The sequence below is a fragment of the Papaver somniferum genome, chromosome 5 (genome assembly GCF_003573695.1).
Source record: "Papaver somniferum cultivar HN1 chromosome 5, ASM357369v1, whole genome shotgun sequence".
In the NCBI taxonomy this organism is placed as follows: Eukaryota; Viridiplantae; Streptophyta; class Magnoliopsida; order Ranunculales; family Papaveraceae; genus Papaver; species Papaver somniferum.
The window spans coordinates 130,595,975-130,603,653 of record NC_039362.1 but is presented as its reverse complement, the minus strand read 5'-3'; positions in this window follow the sequence as shown (position 1 = coordinate 130,603,653).

Genomic DNA, 7,679 nt, shown 5'->3' with positions numbered 1-7,679 from the left:
GTTGATGTAGAATCATCCTACAATGCATTAATTGGTCGACCTTGGCTATATGGGATTCTAGGTGTAGCTTCAACTTTCCACCAGTGCATCAAATTCCCTCACCCCAGTGGTGTATGAATCATAAAGGGAGATTGGGTTGATGGAAAGAGGTGTTACGAAACTGAGATAGAATCTTGCGAAGAAAGAGGAAACAACAAGGAAAATTGGCGACACAAAATCAAAGAGACACAAAGAAGTGAGAGGTTGATGGTGGATGCAATCGAAAGAAAAGAAGAAGAGATGTTGCCAAACTAATGCTAGCTCAGAATAAAAAATGGTGAACATACCACTACCAAGGAAACAGTAACAAAAAATAACAAAGAAGCAGAGGATAACAAAGTTAATGTATGAATGATTGATTTGCTGCGACACTCTCGCAATAAATAAAATTCTCAAAAATACATTTTATTGAATGACAAAATTGAGATTGCGAAATGCAAATACAATATGATGATGCGCAAGAATCTCGCAGAGATAATGAATTCTACAAAAGACAATCAGAGAACAATGACAAAAGAGAAAGGGGCGAACCTTTATGGCGTACACCCTAGTTCGCGAATACAATTTCGCAAGAGGAAAATGTAAGACCTAAAGTACGTCATATAAGGGGGTACCTGTTGCATGGCTCAGGGAAAGGATACACCTCCACCGGAACCTGAATCATGGAGATTTGGGGTCAATAAAGCCCATCCGGGAGAGGCACCTTGGATTCTCAGCTTAAGCATATGATTTAGGTTGGGCGACTAAGGTAATAAGGACTCTCCCAAGGAGTGCAGAATCTGATCAAGACGCCGAGGTACACGGTTGAGTCAAGAGTGCCAGGGGCGTTTGAAGCGTACCTTTCCATTATTGACAAGTCTTGGCTTATACTGCACTCGGCCAGAAGAAACCCCACTTAGGGTGCAGTCTCGTAACCATAAGCCCTATAGGTAAACGGAATAGGAGGTTGCGAAAACAACTGGTTTTTGTTAAGACTGGATGGGAGGAGCTAACCTTGTATGGTAGAAGTACGCCTCCTTGAAGGGGCAACCAGGGGGAAGATAAGGGCGGCACCCTCCATTAGGGAGCTGATAAGTGTCTTAAGACGCAAATGTCATGAGGATTTTTACTCACAAGGGTATTAAGGCTTGTCATATTTGTGCAACAATCCTGAAGAGGAAATAATACAAAAGAAAAAGATAAGACGAGATCAATGGGTTTTTGCATGGAATTGCGAAGATGTTCTGCGATTTCGTCGCAAGACGGCAATGTCATGGGGCTTTATTTTCGCAAGAATATTTAGGCCTATCATATTGTCGCAACATTCCTGAAGAGGCCGTAATATAAAAGATAAAGTTAAGGCAAGATCAATGGGTTTTTGCATGAAAGTGCAAGAACGTCTTGCGATTTTGTCGCAATGACAAGAGGTGGCAAAATAAGACCTTTAATTAGGAAGGAAAAATAAGACCACACAGGAATGAGATTTTGAAAAGAATCAAAATTCACTTCGCATAAGATTGCGGAATTATAAATAAACAACTGCGAAGTTGAGGCACAAAATAAGAAAAATCTGCAAAATCTCTCATTTGGATACAAATACCAGAGGCAAGTATGGGAATGAATGAAATTAGAAAATGTTATTTGTCTCCACATGATAGATTTACGCAAAAATTAAAAAATTAATGATTATATTGATTAACCATATTGCAAGGAAGAATTGTTTTAATGAATGCAGGTCAAAACAAAAGAAACTCATATATTAAGGAATATGGAAAACCAAAAGAATTCGCAAATATACAGAAAGGAGGAATAAATGTACAAGTATTACAGAAGATTAAAGAAAGAAACAAAGACTACTTCTTATTTGATCCTTCATCATCTTCATCAGACTTTTTCCCTTCTTCGTCTGCATCAGAACTTTCATCTCCATCAGAACCTTCATCACCATCAGATTCTTCATCATCAGCTTCGCTATCAGAAATAATCAGACTGGGAATGTTCTTTGGGATCTCCTCCAAGAGACGAGGATAATCAGAATGAGGAATACTATGGTCATCACAAACTATTTGAATAGTTTGATTGCGAAAATGCATAACATCATTCTTAAAGTTCGCAACAGTGATCTTGATTTGATTCTTTAATCTAGAATACTTTTCGTTGAGAGAAGAAAGATTCTTTGCGAGTTCCACTTTTTCAGCTTCAAGTTCCTCGATCCTTTTGCGATATCTACTTTTAGAATCTGTGAGCAAAAGGCAATCAATTAATAACTTGATGAAAATTCATAAGAAACAAAAGATTAGTATTGGAGAACAGTTAATAACCTTCTCTGTCAGAAATCATATCTCTAATCAAGGTTGTATGCTCAACTTGGAGACTAAAATTTACACCTAAATCTTTTCTGGCATCGTCTAAGATTTTCGCAGACCAAGCAAATTCATCCTCATTACTTATAAGAAGACGAGAACGAATTTGGTTTTCTCTTTCACAGAGCTCGGTATTCTTGCGGTTAGCTTCATCTCGTTCAAGTTGAACTTCAAGAAGGGTATCTTGGAATTTCGCCAAAGCCTTAGCACCTTGATCAGAAATGCGATCCTTATCATCTATGAGACTGCTAATTTTGGTTCTTGTTGTAGTCTTAAGTTTGCGGTAAATACGGATTCGATGCTCGGACTTGAAAAGATTTTTAAAGCAAAAATATATACAAAATTGTCACAAGATCAAGAGATACCGGGACTCAGGATTTCACCAATTCTTATACTCATGCGATTCAATTATTAATTCTAGACAATTAAAGCTTATACTGATAACAAATATCGACTCTTACTTTGCCAAAAATAGATTTTGTAAGTATTATATGTAAATCATAAGCATGATGCATCAAGAATCTCATGGATTAAGCATACATCATCAGACAAAATCACAAATAATCAATAAAAATCATTATTCCATTCATAATAGTGCAAATAGTCATAAAAGAATTAAATAAAATTACTCATGCATAAAGAACGGTTTCCTCCATCATCCCAGTATTGGGGTTTAGCTATTCATATCAATCACACACTCAACATATTAATTCAAAGCTCAAAGTGTGATTAAAAGAGTCAAAAGTTATAAAATAGTAGTTCTGAGACTCACAAAACACGTCCAGAAAAGAACGACAACAGAAAACTGCAGCAAACTGCGACACCTCTCTTCTGCTGTTGAGCTGCTGAAAATAAGACTGCTATGAAGCTGCTGAAAATAAGACTGTCCTGGAGAGTCTGTTCTTCGTGTTCTTGAAGCTTTTTAATGGCAGCAGCAGCAGCAGGTGAACATTGCTGCTACTCCTTCTTCTTCGCTCCTCCTGGCTCTGTATTGACCCCAAACTCTTCATCCCCCTTCTCTGACATAAAACCAACTATTTATAGGCTTTAAATCCCCTTGAAACTCGATCCAACCCCTTGGAAATCTCCATTATTCTTTACGGGTTGTTTGAAGAATAATCTTCTTCTTGTTGCGTTACAGGCTGTTTCTAGCTATTCTCTCGTCTCAAATATCTTCTAGGACTTTTACCTAACTGTTTTGATGTATATCCCACGCAAGATATCCCATAAATCTCTCAAACTAATCTCAAACCCTAAACAGAAACCGTGTGCACTGTCTTGACTTTGTGTGGATTTTCTGACTTATCCAGCCCAATTAGATGGGTCTAATCGCTTCTAACAGGTCCCTTATGTCTTGTAGAGTCCGTGGGTACCAAATTTGCCCATTTAATCGCCTCCTAGGTCGCTCAAATCATTGATCCAAAACTGTTGACGCTGCTGCCTTTTTTCCCGCCAAAATCCAGTTTTGAAACTTTGAAGACGACCTCCCCCTATCCAGTTCCGGTGTCCCTTTAGTACATGCCCTGAAATGGGGTGCCCCTTAGTAATTAGGTTACCCCTTATCCAAAGTGAGAGTCCGTATAGTAATTTTCTCCCACGAGCGCAAAAACCACTTTTTAGCCAATTTCGCCGCAAAAGCTTATTTCTCCAAAAACACCTACAAAGACATAAAATAACCAAATAAGTACAATATCGAGTACTAACAATATATACAAATGAGCTATATTAGACACATAAATGCGTCTATCAGTTCTCAACTCGTTGATTTTCTCTTTAGAATTAAGAAGGATACGCTTAAATCAGTTGGCTAAGCCTAAACTAGATCTATGGTCAATTTCTAAGAGGCGGAATTTAGATCTTAGTTCATTCAGAGAAAGAGATGAAATTTTATCATTTGAGAAACTATTTAAAGATTTATTTAGACGCTCAAGAAGGGTATCATTATCCAAGGTATTAGGAAATGAACAAATAATGGTAGCTTCATCAGAAAGACCATAAATGTCTGCAAAAAGGATCAATTAAATAAGATAAAACAACAGGATGAATGAATGAAAGGAAAGGAGAAAAGTAACATACCATAGAGTTGATTATTAGCTTGCTGAAGACTAGAGATTTTTTTCTTATACGAAGAAGAATCAATTTCTAGTTGTCTGTTTTTCTCGCGAAGACATTTGACTTCAGCTTCCAGTTTCTCATTCTTTGTGCGAAATTGAAGATTCTTCTTTTCAAGATTTTCGCGTCTCCTCTCTAGATCTGAGGCAACAGCGAAAGAAGCTTTTCCATCCTGCGAAAAAATATAAAAAGTATTAAAATAGAAAGAGATTTTGAGTTACAACAATGAAGAAGTAAAAGGATGAAAGCATACCAGACTATTAAGAGAATGCAGGAATTGGGAGTCACTGATATAGAAACTCCGCGAAGAGAATTATCACCATCCAACAAAGGAACATCGCAAATTGTAGCGATAGCTTTACAGGTGTTAGCTAATTGACTATCTCCCGTTCCTTGCAAAGAATCAGAAAAGAGGCCAGAGAGCTTAGCCATAAAAGATTCAGATGGAGAATCTTCATTTGCAGCAAGGTCATCATTATCCTTATCATCCTCATCATTCTCGGAGTTTTCATGAGAAGGAATATTTGAAGGAGAGGAAGAAAAGACTTTTCTTTTCTTTGAAGGAGGAGAAGTTGGTTTTTCCCTGTGAAGAGCACCTTTGCCTTTATCACCAGTCTTCGCAACATTGGAAGACTCTTTTATTTCAGCAATAATCTTTACACACAGATAGAAATAAGAAATAGAGGCAACAGTATACTGTTTAAAATCATAAGAGAATATTTCTTACCTCATCTGTGTATGAGCGAAGAGCTAACAAGGTACTAGTCTTCCCAGTCCTGTTATAACTATCTTTCAGTCTTTGGATCTGTATAATGTCGCAAGATTCAGCGAACAAAAGAATAAAGATAAATAAAGAAATATAAAGTGAACGAAACTGGAAGAAACATACCTCTTTCTCCTTCTCGGGCCAAGATAATACCCAAGGTTGATAGGTAGCGAGATTCTCAGGAAGAACATTTGACCCAGCAATGTAAGGTCCTTTTAGCATCAAGGGAAAAACACACCATTTATCATCTTTGGATTGGCAAGGAGTTGTGTTCTTACCATAATGCCAATCAATGTCTTGCGTGAGTATTTTAGCTTCATCAATGTTATCTTTTCTTTTCAAACGAATACCCCAGCGAGTATTCTCTTTCTTCTTGGAGATCAATTCATAATTTTCAAAGAAACTCGCTACTGTGTATTTCTCAGCAATTATCTCTAAGTCTGCGAATTTAAGATCCCTAAGTTCTTTGGAGTACAGAGACCCTTTACCAGCACCACGGTTAGCGAACTCTAGCATCAGACGGATGCAATCCCCACTCAATTGGAAGATAGCTCGCGAAAATCCCGAGTGAGCGAGAATTTCATAGAACAGAGGAATATCTGGGTCATAAAGAGGAATGGGGAGACCTGCGAGAATTTGACCTAGCGAAATTATGATTGATTGATCATCACAATATTGATCAGAGAAAAGTTTGATAGAAAGAATTGATTTGGCACATTCACCAGGAATGGTAGAAAGTGTGAAACCTTTCTCAGCAAGATCTTTTTGGACGTCTTTTAAGTTTTTCTCATGTTTATGGCCACTTGGAGGAATATTTGAATATAGAGTATGGGAATGAATAAAAAGTAAGAAGATTGAAGAGGGAAGGATTACAATAGCAGAACTTACGGAAGAACAATAGAGTTGCAGAGATTAGAGAATAAAAAGAGAAGAGAAAGTAAAAAGAAAGTGGAAAGAAGAGTAAGAAGAATATATAAAGAAGATTTTTTACTCGAAGAAATAAACACCATTAAGACGAAAATACGTGAGCGGTTGAAAAGCAGCGGTTACAGAAGACGTGTCAAGAAACAGATGGAAGAAAGAATACGTATGATAAATGCAGAATATGAAGACATGAACAGCTGCGACATTTCTCACATCATTCTCTACTTTGCAGAGAAGATATGAGAAGAGGCAAGATGTAGGATCAGAATCTCGCAGCAATAATGCCTCAGCGAAATTATCAACAACACAACACAACAGTGTCGCAGAACAATTTCAGATATGACATAATAAACGACGTCAGCTAAAATCATGAGAAAAATGTGATGATTCTGCGGAAATAAGAGAGTTTGCGAGATTAACATTTGTAAGGTTGCGAGAATGTCGCAAGACATATCCAAAAATAAAGGACAGATTAGCTGTCATCCACTATGTACTTCCCTATAAATAGTCGTTCAGTTGTAAAGTAAAGAGGAGAGATCTTTTTATGGGTGAGAAACAAGTAAATAGGAGAGAGAAAATATAGAGCAGTGGTTATTCTTGATTCCTTTATCTTTTCTTGTAAGATTGTTCAAAGATTCATCAATAAAATTAAGATTGTTAATCTAAAATGAGTTGAGTGTTAATGAAATCATATGAGGGGCGTAGTGTAGGATTTCCTGCAACTACATTCTTACTGAAGATGATAATTGTTTCTTAGAAAAAACTCCCAATGTTGATGAAATTAAAACAGCAGTTTTTGAGCTTAATCAGGATGGTGCTCCAGGTCCAGATGGATTCATTGGTGTCTTCTATATAGCAACTTGGGACATCATCAGCTATAATTTGGTGGATGCTATTCAGTTTTGTTGGCAGAACAGTTTGATTCCTAGTGGTATGAATTCAAATTTCCTTGTTTTAATTCCTAAATTTAAATGTGCCAAAAATGCAAAAAAATTCAGACCTATCGGATTAAGCAATTTTTGTTTTAAGATTATCACCAAGATTATTATTGTGAGACTTAGTAAACTTATGCATAGAATTATCTCTCCACAACAATTTGCTTTTATTAAGGGTAGGAATATATATCCATGAACATGTGCTTCTTGCTTCTGAGTTGTTTAATGAAATGTCTCCTACTAGAAGAGGAGGGAATTTGAGTCTCAAGATGGATATATCACAAGCTTATGATACTATGAGCTGGGAATTTCTTTATAGAACTATGAAGAAACTTGGTTTTTCAGCAAAATTTTGTAACTGGATCTTGGTGCTTTTTAAATCTTCAAAAATCTCTATTATGTTAAATGGTGGACCAATTGGTTTTTTTGGTATTGGCAGAGGCCTCAAGCAAGGTGACCCCCTCTCTCCCATTCTTTTTATAATTGCTGAAGATGTCCTTAGTAGAAATATCCATAAAATGGTCATTGATCATAAAATTCAGCCAATGGTGGTAAGGAATG